Source organism: Peromyscus maniculatus, chromosome 7 (assembly GCF_049852395.1).
Source record: "Peromyscus maniculatus bairdii isolate BWxNUB_F1_BW_parent chromosome 7, HU_Pman_BW_mat_3.1, whole genome shotgun sequence".
NCBI classification, from domain to species: Eukaryota; Metazoa; Chordata; class Mammalia; order Rodentia; family Cricetidae; genus Peromyscus; species Peromyscus maniculatus.
Genome location: NC_134858.1, coordinates 39,263,907 through 39,278,158, shown reverse-complemented (window position 1 = coordinate 39,278,158; position 14,252 = coordinate 39,263,907). Strand labels below are relative to the sequence as shown.

At 46.3% G+C, this 14,252-nt stretch overlaps 1 protein-coding gene and 1 long non-coding RNA gene across 5 annotated transcripts in view; one reads left to right on the top strand and one right to left on the bottom strand.

Moving 5' to 3' along the window:
- Positions 1-1,333: 1,333 nt before the first annotated feature.
- LOC121830807 (uncharacterized) lies at positions 1,334-5,479 on the bottom strand. Of its 4 annotated transcripts, XR_013052715.1 has the most exons (5): positions 5,148-5,479; positions 4,301-4,514; positions 4,118-4,219; positions 3,421-3,505; positions 3,003-3,278 (listed from the first exon to the last, which is right to left on the bottom strand). It is a non-coding gene; the product is annotated as an uncharacterized LOC121830807 (long non-coding RNA). The 4 variants fall into 4 exon arrangements; XR_013052714.1 differs by having other exon boundaries at positions 4,301-5,479; XR_006074039.2 differs by lacking the exons at positions 3,421-3,505; positions 4,118-4,219 and having other exon boundaries at positions 1,334-3,278.
- A 72-nt stretch (positions 5,480-5,551) lies between these two features.
- Positions 5,552-14,252, top strand: part of Tbcel (tubulin folding cofactor E like) — a 60,176-nt gene continuing 51,475 nt past the window's right edge. The window contains exon 1 of the mRNA XM_006981238.4: positions 5,552-5,685. The gene's annotated coding sequence lies outside the window, so the exon portion shown is untranslated. The remainder of the gene's footprint in view (positions 5,686-14,252) is intronic.

Sequence of the window (14,252 nt, the reverse complement as noted above, 5' to 3'; positions counted from 1 at the left end):
ATTGGTGTTGTCAAAGAATTCATCTCATTTGATCCCATTTATACAGATTTTTTTAAATGGGGGAGGGAACTACAACATTAGAAATCAGAATGATAGGTAAATTGGGGGAGAATGAAGTGTGTAGGAATTGAGCAGAGGCTGTGGGGGAATTCACAATGTCCTGTGACAGGGTCTGGTGGTGGTGATGTGGGCAGAGGAATTACTCCACTGAGACACACTTATGTAAAGATTGGATACCTTTCTGTACGTCATTTTCTTTTTCAATAAAAATTAAGAGGGGCTAGTGAGGCTCCCAGCAATTTATTGCAAATGACTTTAGTAAGTGGAGGCCTTCCTGGAAACGAAGCTTCTGCTGTCTGATCTATCTATGGAAACTGCAGAAAAGCACAGTGAGCAGGTTTTTTTAAGGAGCATCCTCTGCCCTGTAAGGAAATGCTGATGTTCCTTAATCAGTTCTACGTCTGACCCTCTAGTTTAAGGATTTTTCTAACCTCTGTTTGCTCCTGAAACTTGGCACTACAGGCCACCTTCTGAAAATTACCAGTCATTTTTTGTTCTCTTTTGTAGTGCTGGGAAGGCTTGAGCCTAGAGCCCCAAGCCTGCTAAGCAAACGCTACCACTGAGCTCTACCCCCCAGTCCTCTCCCCTTCCCTCTTTTAGACATAGTCTTACTTAGTTGCTCAGGATGACCTTGAACTTGTGATCCTCCTGCTTCAATCTCTTGAGTAGCAACTGCCCTGGCATCAGTAATGTTTTTAAAAATAAAATGTAGAACCAAAGAATTGAAAAACTGAAAGAGACATGTGGCAGGAGGAGTCAGAATTTGTGTGAATTTGATGGAATCACACATCTGTCCAATGTATACATTATAAATGTAAAATGCAACTATTATACATCATTTTGGGTGCTCTATGCTGGTAGTTTATCCAATTCAAGTTATTCAGTAGTTACTGGTCTAAGGCCAAGAGTTCAAGAGACATACCTGGCTAGTGGAAAAACCAGGGCAGATATTAAAAACTATTTTCCCCATCCACTTATTTTTTCAGGTCAGGTAGCTGCTTTTTTCCCTCCATGTTCCTGTCTCCACACTGATACACTGTGTTACCCTGCGTTATCCCACTGCATACATGAGAAAAGCTTTTAGCTGCAAGTGTGACCCCCTTACTCTCTTTAAATCTAACATCCTTCCCAGGGGTGGTGCTATACACCTGTAATCCAATATGCTGGAAGCTGATTGACATGGGAGGATTGTGAGGTTGAGGCTAGCATAGATTACAGAATAAGACTATATCCCAATAAAATAAAAGACAAACAACAATAAAACTAAACAACATACCTTTATTCCTTTATTGTGCTGCATCAATTTTGTGTATGCATATTATCTTTCTAACCACACTGTAGCATCCCTGCCAGATCCATATTTGTTTGCCTCAAGCTACCTCATTACATCTAAGACACAGATACACAATGACTACACAACATGCATTTGCTGAATCAAAAGAACATGCAAACATCTGGCTGAGACTTCACAATGGAATGCTATCCCATCATTACAGGGCGATGAGGAACTCAGACTCCTGTGTCAGACTGACCTCAGTATGAATTTGGCCTCTCCATTTTCTATCTGTGTGTTGCTGGGTGCGTCTCTCTTGATAGATCTGATAGTACCAGATGTACTGCATGAGATCATTGTGAGGATTAAAAGGGAAAAATCAATCTAAAATACCTCCAGCAGCAGCTGATATAAGGAGAACTCAGAAAACGGTTAAGACTGCTCTTAGGGCACGGCAAATCCTGAATCAGAGAACCAACTGGTCAATCAGACCAGCTGCTCCAGGAATTACCACACATTGTTAGGACAGACTCTGCTTTTGTTTAACCCATAAACCACAAGGAATTTGTAAGAACTGACAAAAACAACTCCATTTCTTCCAAGTCTTTCCCTTCTTCCCTTCCCTTCCTTTTCCCCTTCCCTTCCCTTTCTTCTCCCTTCTCTCTTCCCCTCCCTCCCTTCTTTCTTCCTTTCCTTTATTATGCCTTTCTGTAGCTCAGGCTAGGCTCAAACTCATGATAATCCTCCTGTTTCAGCCTCCTGAGTCCTAGGGTTACAGACATGGATCACATAGCCAGCCTAAACTTTTCCTTACTATTAGATTGAATTAGATTGCAAAATGGAATTGCTGTTTTTAGATCAAAATGATCAAAGTATCCACCATTTCTAACAAAATGACTAGATAGTTGTCCTTTTATTACTTTTTCCTTTCATCTTGGCCCAGTGCCCACCTACTCTTTCCTAGATGATGATCCTTTAGGAATGATGGGAAATGGATGATGAATACCTCAAAGCTAACTCCAGCCTCCACTGAGGCCCAAACAGCATCCACCTAGCTCCTTCCTCCACTGATGCTTACATTCTTGTAACAAACAAGCCATTATGTGCAATTTTCCACCAAAAAAAGATAGAAATGTTTCCATCAAATGGCTTAGCAGAAGAATTCCTACAAAGCAAGACATATGGAGATTTGCTAGTGGGAGTGTCATTGCCCATTAGAAGTTTTGTGATGATAAACTATTCCATATGTGAACTGTTTGATATGATACCCAGTAGCCACATGTGATGATAGTGCTTCAAATGATACCAGCGTTGTGTGACTGGGGAAGCCTTCATTTGACTTAAGTTGTGGTGTGTGTGTGTATGTGTGTGTGTGCACACGCATGTGCATGCATATGTGTTGGTTCTGGGATTCTATCAAAGTCTTGGACAGCATGGCAAGGGAGTTGCAAGGGATCTACATCCTTAGCCCTTCGTTTAATTTTTAAATTTTTGAGTCACCTAGGCTAGCCTCAAACTCATTATGGGCAGCCTCGAATGCCTGATGCTCCTGCTACAATCTCCCGATGCTTGGTCATTCAGGTGTAGAGCACCACACCTGGGTTATGTGGTGCTTTGAATCCAGCGCTTGCTGCAGCTGCACACTGGCCAAGCATTCCACCAACTGAGATATACCTCCAACTCCCTGATTTTAATGAAAAACAAAATGAAATAGCCACATATAGCTAGTGGCTAGCAGATTGAATGGAGCAGCCGTAGAGTAACAAGAGACAGGCAAGAGATGAGGTTGGGAAAGTCAGCAGGTTGTAAAGAACTCGAAGGACCATGTTGTTGGTTGTGGACGTTGTGCTGAGATGAAGAAGAGCCACTGGGAGTCTCAGGAAGGGCTTTAAGCTCCAGGAAGCGATACAGTCTGATTCAAGTTTCAGAAAGAGGATTCTGGCTGCTGTGGGGAGATAGAGAGGAGATGGGCAGAAATATAAATCTCTAAGTTTGTTCTATAAGGAGGCTCTCACATTCAATATCTATGTGTGTATTTCTAGTCACAGCGGCAGGATTTGTTAATAGTAATGAATTACAGCTCTTACCTTCCCCTAGTTGCTCACAAGGTACCTATCTTCCTAAGTATTTCTGAGTGTCCCCTGAACTTCGACTCCTAAGCAGGTTTGTCACCTGGGTATTTAGGCAGAAGTATGTGAGCAGAGTTTCCAGAGGGAAGACCCTTGCCCCTGTCCTTCCTTCTGTCTTCAGTTCCCTCTGCTCTTCACAGGGTCCCCCAGTTCCCTCTGCTCCTCACATGGTCCCCCAGTTCCCTCTGCTCCTCACAGGGTCCCCCAGTTCCCTCTGCTCCTCACAGGGTCCCCCAGTTCCCTCTGCTCCTCACATGGTCCCCCAGTTCCCTCTGCTCCTCACATGGTCCCCCAGTTCCCTCTGCTCCTCACAGGGTCCCCCAGTTCCCTCTGCTCCTCACATGGTCCCCCAGGTCACTCTGCTCCTCACACGGCCCCCTAGTTCTCTCTGCTCCTCACACGGTCCCCCAGGTCACTCTGCTCCTCACAGGGTCCCCCAGTTCCCTCTGCTCCTCACAGGGTCCCCCAGTTCCCTCTGCTCCTCACATGGTCCCCCAGGGCCCTCTGCTCCTCACAGGGTCCCCCAGGTCCCTCTGCTCTTTGCATGATCCTCCCCATGGAGGTTGCTTTTAGCTGTGGTCTTGCCTATGACCCCAGTCCCTCCAAGTCGTTACTTTTCGTAAGTAAAGTGCTTTCCTGGGCTGGAGGCAATCACCTTTCTGAGTTCTGTAAGCCCACTCATTGCCTGACTCATTCGTCTTTGGAACTCATTCCTTAACCAGGTCCTTCTCGTGTCTCCCTCCAGCCTAAGTCCCACCTATGGGACAAGACAAAACAAAAGAAAATGACCAATTTAAGTCCCCAGGGACTGATGATGGTAAGCTATACTTGGACTTACCTAAAGATTTTTTCCTCTCTCTAGGAAAACATCAATATATTCATATGTGTTGTTCATAGCATTCCCCCACATCTTCCTGGACACACACTGCACAAATGCACATGGACTTCATGCATAAGATCTCTTCAGCTCCTAGAATTTCCACTCATGTATCTGTGCAAGGCTGGGTCCTCCTAGGATCAGCCTGCACCATCTGCATTCCACAGGCAGTGTCCTACGAAGAAATGAACAGAGAAAAACAAAAACAAACAGCCCAGCATCCAGGTGTGAGGCTTCCAGAGCTGGGGCTAAGCATGACCTGGTGTGAAACATATGTTCTTTGGAGCTAACATGACGGGGCTTCTAGTCTCAGCCTGTCTATTTTGACTAAGTAGGTGGTCTTGACAGATCACTGGACTCCCAACTTCAAGTTTCAATTCTACAAAATATCTCCTTTAGGAGCTTTGCAGAAGTTTTTATTTGTTTGTTTGTTTATTTATTTATTTATTTATTTATTTATTTATTTATTTTTAGTACTATTATTTGTTTTTTGAGAAAGGGTTTCTCTGAGTAGCTTTGGCGCCTTTCCCAGGCTGGCCTCGAACTCACAGAGATCCGCCTGCCTCTGCCTCCTGAGTGCTGAGATTAAAGGCGTGTGCCACCACTGTCCGGCTCTTATTATTATTATTATTAATAATACTTTTTAATCTCATGTGTTTAGTGGCTGTGGGTAATAAAACACTCAGTAGGCGAAAGCTGTTAACTGTTAGTGTTGAAAGTTCCAGGTGCCACAGGACTGGAGGGGGCACAGAACAAAGGTCAGACTGTCCCCACACCTAAATGCTTATGAAGTCTAGAGAGAGCTTACAGCACATTTTATAGATGAGGTCAGTGAAGTCAGCGACAGGTAGTGTCACAAATAGTGAGGGTCACACAGAGACAGGCTAAAATTGCTGGTGTGTTTGGCCAGGTTCAGTCCAAGGGATCCTTTCTCCGGAGACATTTCTCTTGCAAGGGATCGGTCCTCGGACCTGGGGGTAGTCCCCTGTTGCGCCAGTAAGAAAAGCAAGCGGACAGAGTGCATTTCTGATGTCTAGGTGGATACCACCATCCCGGTTGCCATGGCAACCGCAGCTTGGTCTAGGAGGCTCAGCGCCCGGCCCCTCCCAATCACGCAGCGGACGTGACACGTGCGGCGGGGTCACGTGTTGTTGTTGGGGGGCCCCTCGAAAGCTGCTTCCGGGTCAATGCAGGACACTGGGCTCTGGCGGCCGGAGAGGGGGTCGAGGTGAAGCGGAGCCGGGCCGGGGCCGGCCGGGAGCAGGCCGGAGGCCGAGCGGAGGCGACGGCGGTGGCCGGGCGGGCGGAGGCGCAGCCTGAGCAGCCGCCGCCTCCCGGGCCGAGGGGTGAGTGTAGCTCGGCCGCCGCTCCGCTGGGGCCAGAGGCCCGAGGCGTGCTCTCCTAAGGAGGGCAGCGGGGGTACGAGGCCAGGCCTGGGACCCCGGGAGGATGGAGCATTGACAGAGGGAGGCTGGGCAGTGGGAGTAAGCCAGGATGCTCCCAGACTCCCTGAGGCCTGGGGTATGGAAGATGCTCCCTTGGTGGGAAACTTAGCTTGGAGATCACTGAATCAGGAAAATGTGTGTCTCCGTCTGTAAGGTTTGGTGTCTTACTGGGAAAGAGCAGCTGGTCCTACACGCCTGGGTCACTCGGCCTGGCCCTACCAGGACTTTCTCAAAGCACATACTTTGATAGGAATTCGGGGAGCATATATTTGCCGCAAGTCGTAGTGAGATTGGGAGAGCTGCCAGGAGACCCTCATCGTGACTTCCTGGGGATGGTGTGGAAGAATCTGTGGTGAGCGGTGTGTGGAGATTGGAGAATACAGGCTTCTGGGACTGCTAATAGAGGGAGCCAGCCTGGGATTTAAGGAAGGGAAGAGTTGCCCCGTAGGGACACCGGCAGCGGCTGCAGAAGTTGAGGGAAGTTGATTGGAAGAGTTGAACTGTTGACACACTGTAGAGGAAGGAGGAGCCTCACTCCAAGGTTGCTTAGCTACACGGGTTTGTAGGCACCCTCTTCGGGCTGGCAGGACCTCGAGGCCAGCTAAGGGCTTGGCTGGGACTTGTCTCTGTTCTCTCTGTTTTTGTGTGTGTGCCAAGGAGTTCTTAAATAGGTTTCTATGGGCCCATCCCGAGCAAAGAGAGCTTGAGCAGATTGTTTGGGGAAGGTGGGAAGGCCTTCCCGGGCAACCACAGGCTTGGCTGGGCCTACCCTTGCTGTGTTCCTTCTTTGTGTCTGTGTCTGTCTCTGAAGCTCTTGAGTAGGTTTCCATAGGCTTGTCTTGAGCAGAGAGCTTGAGCAGGGCCTGAGGACTAAGTATGGTTAGTCAGCCTGGGTCCTTTGGCTGTGAGTCTTCTTCTCTATGTAATGACTTTTTCACTTAGGAAAAACCAACAACCTCACAGTAATAAGGACATTGTGATCTAGTACATACACCTACTTATGAATGTGAAGTTTCACAAAGGAGTGTCTTTGTGTGTGCGTGTTGTGTTCTGATGCAGGATCTCTTGGCATGGTTGGCCTTGAACTCACTGTTGTAGCTCAGGCTAGCCTGCTGCTCACGGTACTCCTCCTGTCTCAGCCTCCCTGGTGCTGAGCTCAAAGACACGAGGCACCATGTCTGGTTTCACACAGCAGTGTTTACCCTTGTTAGGTGCCTTCTGCTGATTCTGTTACAGTCCACTTTCTTTCACTGGAAAGAAAATGCTGACGGAATTCCACAAAATCGATTCACAGGTCACAATTTGTGGTTAGGAAAAAAAATGTCATTTTTAGGCATAGTTCTTTGGTTAGTCAGGGTCCCTATACTGTAAGTTTCTGGGGGGCAGGTGTCGCTCCCAGTCCGTGTGCTCTTCGGATGGGGCAGCTGGGTGCTTCTGTTTACTCGTATTATCACGTGTTTGACCCATTTCCTGAAGTACCATAATGCTAATTAAAAACAAAAAATCCAGATAGGGTTTCTCTGTGTAACAGCCCTGGCTGTCCTGGAACTCACTCTGTAGACCAGGCTGGCCTTGAACTCACAGAGAGCTGCCTGCCTCTGCCTCTCAGGGGCTGGGATTAAAGGTGTGGGCCACCACTTCCTGGCTTCTGTAATGCTAATTTTTGATGAAATTGGGTGCAGGCATGTCTTTATTTTCTCTAGCCTTTGCTGTGCCTGAGAAAGACATCAGGCCTAGTACCATTCAGCCACTTTATCTTTATGTCATACTTAACAGGCATTTTGTTTTTCTGTTCCAGTAGTAAAACGCTACACTGAGCTGTGGGATTGGAAAGAGCCCCTGCTCTCCAGAGGACCAGAGTTTAGTTCCCAGCACTCAGATCAGGGGGCTCACAACTGCCTGGAACTCCAGTTCCAAGGGGATCCATAACCTTCCTCTGGCCTCTGTGGGCACCTACGTGTAGCATATTCTCACAGATATACACGTAAAAATAAAATCAGTCTTTAAAAAAAGAAAGAAAGGAAGGAAAGAAGACTGATCTGCCTTTCTGCTGTTTGATGCCATCTCAAGCTTTTTGGTAGTTTTTAGATGATAGACTTGCTGTCTGTCTGCATAAGGATATATAAAGCTCACGTGTTGGTATACATTTAAACGATCAGAACTGAGTGTAACTTCAGTCAGGAATACCTAAATTTCTCCTATGAAGACACTTTTTCAGTGTTTACAAAGGAGATGAAGGGCTGGGAGATAGCCCAGTAGGTGAACGGCTTGCCATGCACATGTGAGGACCTGTGTTCCCTAGCACCCTCCTAAAGAAGCTGGCTGCCGGGGCATACCTGTCACCCCAGCCTTGGGGAGTCAAGACAGCAAGGTCCCAGGAACTGAATCAGTAAGCTGCAGGTTTTGGTGAGATTGTCTGAAAACATCAGGAAGATAGCTGACATCCATGACTGACCTTCATACATGTGTGCACGTGTGCGAACACATCACGCAGAATAGATGAAATCCTTAGAATAATGGTGAAACAATACTCATTCTTTTTGGTTTTTGTTTTTTTGTTTGTTTTGTTTTTCGAGACAGGGTTTCCCTGTGTAGCCCTGGCTGTCCTTGAACTCACAGAGATCCGCCTGGCTCTGCCTCTCGAGTCCTGGGATTAAAGGCGTGCGCCACCACCGCCCGGCCAGTATTAATTTTTAATAAACATTGATAGGTGTTGGGGAACAAAACAAGGGGCCCTCACGTGCTGCTGCTTCCTTTGAAGGTTGTCACACAGCCTGTTGCTGTGGGATGTGATGTAACAAGTCTTTCTCTGTCCTGCCAGCCTCCAATTAATGACACAGGGACTTCTTATTGTTTATGAAAGCTCTGCCTATAGCTTAGGCTTGTTCCTAACTAGCTCTTATAACTTAAATTAACCCATTTCTATTCATCTATGTCTTACCATGTGGCTTTTTACCTTTCTTTCATTCTATATATCTGACTCCCTCCATGTCTTGTTGACATCTCCTCTGTACGTCTGTTCCTACTTCCTCTCTGTCCAGAAGTCCCGTCTGTACCTCCTGCCTAGCTATTGGTTGGTCAGCTCTTTATTAAACCAATCACAGCAATATATCTTCACACAGGGTACAAGTATCCCACAACAACGTGGCCTGTCACCGGATGTTGCCTCATGTCAGTAACTGATGACAGGATGTATATGCTTAAGGCTACCTTGACAGTGTTGCTTTTGTTGTGGATGAAGATGGAATTCAGAGGCACCGTCACCAGGAGAATGTTACCCAAGTTAAACCTCATCCGTGGAGCTCGTCTTCAGTAGATGCTGTGTGAAAGCACAGGTCACTGTCAGACTGAGGTTTATACGATGGGCCTCCTGCCTTCGTTGTTGGCTTGTGGCGTGGCTGCTGTTGAGAGGGGTTATGTTGGCATGTGTGAACCATCTTTTAACCTTGTGTCTTCTGACCAGCCAGATATTGCTTGTTTTAAAGAACATTTTGTAGTAGTGTTTGTGTCACTAAGGAAGATCCCCACTCATTTCATATCTTGGGGGAATCATTTGTATGTGTGAATAAATGACTTTGGAGAACTCACTGGGTGTGATCCTGTGTCCTTTTTAAGTGTTTATTTCTTCTGTTAACCGTCAGATCCACAGAAGATTCTTCTGCCTTTGTAAGTTTTGCTTCCAAACTGCTGAGGGTTTGGAAATTGGATGCTTGATACTTGTTAGGATTCTGGCTCAAACGAGATTGTGTTGTTCTCATTTGTGTGTGTGTGTGTGTGTGTGTGTGTGTGTGTGTGTGTGTGTGTGTGTGTTTCTTGATATTTAAATGGTATAACATGTATGTGGGCTACTCAGACCTGTCTGCACATCTTATTCTTGAACTGTGTTGTGTGTGAGTGTTTCATGGATTCTGGGTCTGGTCAGCTATTTAAGAGACTACCCATATACACCCTCCCCACCCTGCCACCAGTACCGGGGATTGAACCCAGGGCCTCACCCATGCTAGGCAAATGGCTTACCACTGAACTATACTCCAGGAAGAGTTCTGAAAAGTACCTTGGAGCTGATAGTGCTATGATTTGGGTTTAGTAGGTGAAAAATACCCCTGAGCTGTGCCCTACATGCAGTTTGTCATGGAGTGCCATTACTGCCCTTTGAGGCGATGCCTCCCGAGTTTTCTCTTGGGGCTTAGATCTGTGGTCGGCCAGCTGTCTTGATGTGTGATACTTTGATTCCACTTGATCTTGCCCAGCTTTGTGAGAGAACTCTTACAGAAAATGTGGCTATCATTATTTCTTTTCTCTCTTCACAAGCCATTCGCTAGCTGCTTTCCAGTGCAGGTGCTAAGTAAAGCCTCTAGTGTAGTGGTTGACATTCAGGGCCTTCTCCAGCTGTCTCCAGTTTTCTTTGTGACCGCCATTCCATTTCCCAAAGCAGATGCTCTTCATTGTGCCCCCCTTTGCCTGTAAGAGGGTGCCCCTTTCTTTCTCATTTCTTATAACCTCTCTTGTGTGCAGTCTTTGTGTTCCTGTATCAGAAATACCCAGAGGTCAGGAGGCTCGAACACCACCTTGAATCTCGAAGCTGATCAGCACAGTTCACAGAACAAGGGAACCATAATGGACAGAACTTACAAATAAAAAGTAGATTACCCGATTCCTTCCTGGGCTTCCTGAACCAAAATCTCTGGGTGGAGCCAGGGAATCTATGTCTTAGTGCTCTGCTCCATGATGGTCTGCCCAGTAAAATTGAAGAGTCGCCAACCCAGCCTCATGCTTTAAACTAGAGCAGGTACATACAAACGATTTTTGAGCACATGATGCTTAACGAACTGAGCAATGCCCTATTTCAACAGGCTGGTTTAATTTTAGGGCTTTGAAGTCAGCCTCCTGTGGGATCCTGGCTCTGTCATTCACTAGTCCAATGACCCAAGCCTTGTCTGGCTTGGGTTTTCTGATCTCTCAAATGGGGTTAATAGTGCCTTTTATGAGTGTCATAAGAGTTAAAAGAGATGTTAATGCAAGCAGCACAGCACATAGTAAACTCAGGTTTTATCTGCTGTTGTGAGGACACGTGGCTTAACAACATCATCCTGAAACTGGTTGATCGGGAGGCCAGATTCCAGCCCGGTCCTCGCTAATAGAGGAATTGCTTATATGGTTTGAGGAATTCAGGCTTACCACTTTAGGTTAACAGATCCAGGATCTTTGTAGTAATTAAAGACATAAGGATGTTCTTCTGTTTTAAAAAGATTGCCATCAAAATATCATGTTTAACCCCCCTTTCCTTTCCCCATTGCCCAGTGAAGAGAATAAACTCCATAAACTTAGCTCCTTGTGGTGGGATCACAGCTGTACTCCACCTTCCAGGCCCCTTCCCACAGCAGCCACACCAGTCCCTCTCTTTACCTGCGTCTGTCATTCACTTCTGCAGAGATACCAGCTGTTTCCCATCTGGTGACTTTCTAATGGCTCCTTTTCAGGCCATATTATGTGTGACCCACCTCCTTAGCAAAGTTAGCCACACCCTCCATATTCTCAGAGTGCTTTGCCCACACTTCTGTATGAACTTTGTGGCCACTTGACCTGTTGGGGGGAGTAGGGTTAGCCTTGGTGTGTTTCCAGCTGTTGTGTGTCAATAGTCCATTCAAGAGGGAGAGGATGTTGGTGGGTTATCTTAGGTCCCTCTTTGCCATGACTTCCCTTCTCTCAGTGTTCACAACAACAACTATTTATTCATCCCTTACTATATGCTAACTAGATGCTTCCATTGGAAGAATTTCCTTTCATAATGTTCGCAACTCGGAAAGAGCAATGGATAGCTTCATTTTACTGTCGAGGACACGGGCGTAGAAAGGTAACCCGTGTAAACTACTTACCAGTCAGAATGAACTAAACGGAGCATGCTTTTAAAAAAATAAGGATTTCTTTTTATCTCCAATTATGTATATACATGTGTGTCTGCGTGTAGGTACGTGCATGGGAGTGCAGGTGCCTGTGAGGTCCAGAGAGGCATTGGATCCCTTGGAATGGGTTACAGGTCATTATGAGCCTCCTAATGCAGGTCCTTCGTAGGAGTAGTACATGCTCTTAACCACTGAGCCATCTCCAGCTCTTGGAAGCATCCTCTTAAGCACAACGTTTTTCTTAATGTAGAAGACTAAATACACATAGAAGCAAGCGTATGCACGTGCACACACACACACACACACACACACACACACACACACACACACACACACACACACCAGGAGATTTTTAAGTAACATTTTTCAAAGCTCAGGATTTTGTGTGAAAATTGGATTAGGATTTCACTAACCATCCTTAGGAATGTAACTCAAAGTACTGTTGCAGATGGTAAGGAGTTAAGAAGATTGTTCTTAGACTAATGCTTTCCCAGCGATTTTCCAAATTCTTCCCAGTCGTCCGTGACCTCCCCCCCCCCAGTGTACTTGATTTTCATTTCCCTGTCAGTAGATACTGTGTCGTGTCTATTCAGAATAACTGGATAATAACACCCAGTTTCCATTCATCCACCCAGTACTTGCTGTGTGCCAGGCTCCTCTGTGGGTAACACAAAATGGGGCTGACACAGCCTCACTCTGGTGAAGAGACTAACAGATCATCACAAGAAGTGCCCTGTAGGGTAGAAGAGATGAGAGACAGTGGGTGAGGACAGAGATGCTGCGACGCTGTTTGTATAATGTGGTCAGAGGCAGCCTCTTTGAGAAAGAGACATTTGACTTTAAATTTGAGACACTTGCTTGCAGAGATGTGGTTCTCGGCAAAGAGCCAGCGAAGGGGAAGTCAGCTTGGCGGGTTTTAGAGGTAGAAGGAAAAGAGCGAGGAAGGGGGGTTAGAGAGAGAACAGAGAGAGGAGCTCAGGAAACCTGAGGAGGTAAAGCCTGGAAGGAATAAGGCTGAGGTTGGTTTTACTCTAAGTGAGGAAGGAGGCCATCAGCATTTTGAAGACTCCACTTGACTTACATGTTGAATAACCGACAGGAAGTTAGGAGACACCGGGGAGGAAACCATCGCAGAGGGCAGTGACTGCTTGAACTGGAGTAGAGGGATGAAAATGGAGGACAAAGTAGATTTGGATGTGGTGCTGATGGAGGGAAGAGCAGCCAAACAGACTGAGTGAGGATTGACGAATTGTGATGTTGCCCCAAGCCCTTCCTAATCAAAGGCTTCTGTCCTCCAAGGGCACCTCCCAGGGATACGGCTGCTCTTCATTTCAACTCCACTCTTCTCTGGTTAGTTATCCTATGGGTTCTGTGTGTGTGTGTGTGTTTATATGTACATACACATGTATACGCACGCACATGTGTTTATGTGTACATGCACATGTATGTGCACACATACGTGTGTGTGTGTGTGTGTGTGTGTGTGTGTGTGTGTGTGTGTGTGTACATGTGTACATTCAAACGTGTAGGGAGGCCAGAGGTTGTGTATCTTCCTTGCTTGTTCTTCATCTTTGGGATTTTAGAGACAGGGTCTCTAAGTGAATGTAGAGCTTGCCTCAGCTAGATTGGCTGGCTGCCAGGTCCTGAGAGCCTCCTGTCTCTGCCTCCTCAGTGCTGAGGTTTTTACTTGTGTGTGTATGTGTGTGTGTGTGTGTGTGTGTGTGTGTGTGTGTGTGTGTGTGTGTACGTACTTTACAACTTTTCCTTTAAGTTCTAGGGACTAAACCCAGAGCTAAACACCCAAACCCTCAATGTTGTTTTAAGTGTAATCATGTTGATGAGGAAGCTTAATGAGCTGTTGGTAATTTCCATTGCTGTGTAACATTTCATTTTATGTCTATGTTTGTAATAGATCCTTTTGCTCCAGGATTTTTCCAGTTTCAAAGTGCTGTTTATGGGCATTCTTACCCTTGTCTCTGGGTGCAAATGTACCAGTTCTTCTAGAGCAGTGGTTCTCAACCTTCCTAACACTGCGACCCTTTCATGCAGTTCCTCATAACCCCCAACCATAAGATTATTTTCGTTGCTAACTCATAACTGTAATTTTGCTACTGTTATGAATCGTAATGTAAACATCCGTGTTTTCCAAGGATCTTAGGTGACCCCTGCGAAAGGGTCATTTGACTCCCACAGGGGTTACAACCTATGGGTTGAAAACCACTGCTCTAGAATTTTCCTTGAGAGCTAGTACTGATGGATCAAATGTTACTTGTAGGCAGGACTTGTGGTGCATGCCTGCAATCCCAGCACTCTGGAGGTAGAGGCAGGACAAACACAAATTCCAGGCTAGCCTGGGCAAACATAATGACACACTGTCTCCCCGTGAAAAGTGATCCATTTATCTTCAGTGTTGCTGTCCAGAGATCTGTGGTGCTGTAAGACGTTTGCACCCGTGCTCAATGCTAGCACCACAAGCGTGCTGCAGGACAGGAGTGCTTTTCCTCAGTACTTCTGCCGTCAGAGTTTTAAACTGTTGCTTTTGTGTGTGTGTGTGTGTGTGTGTGT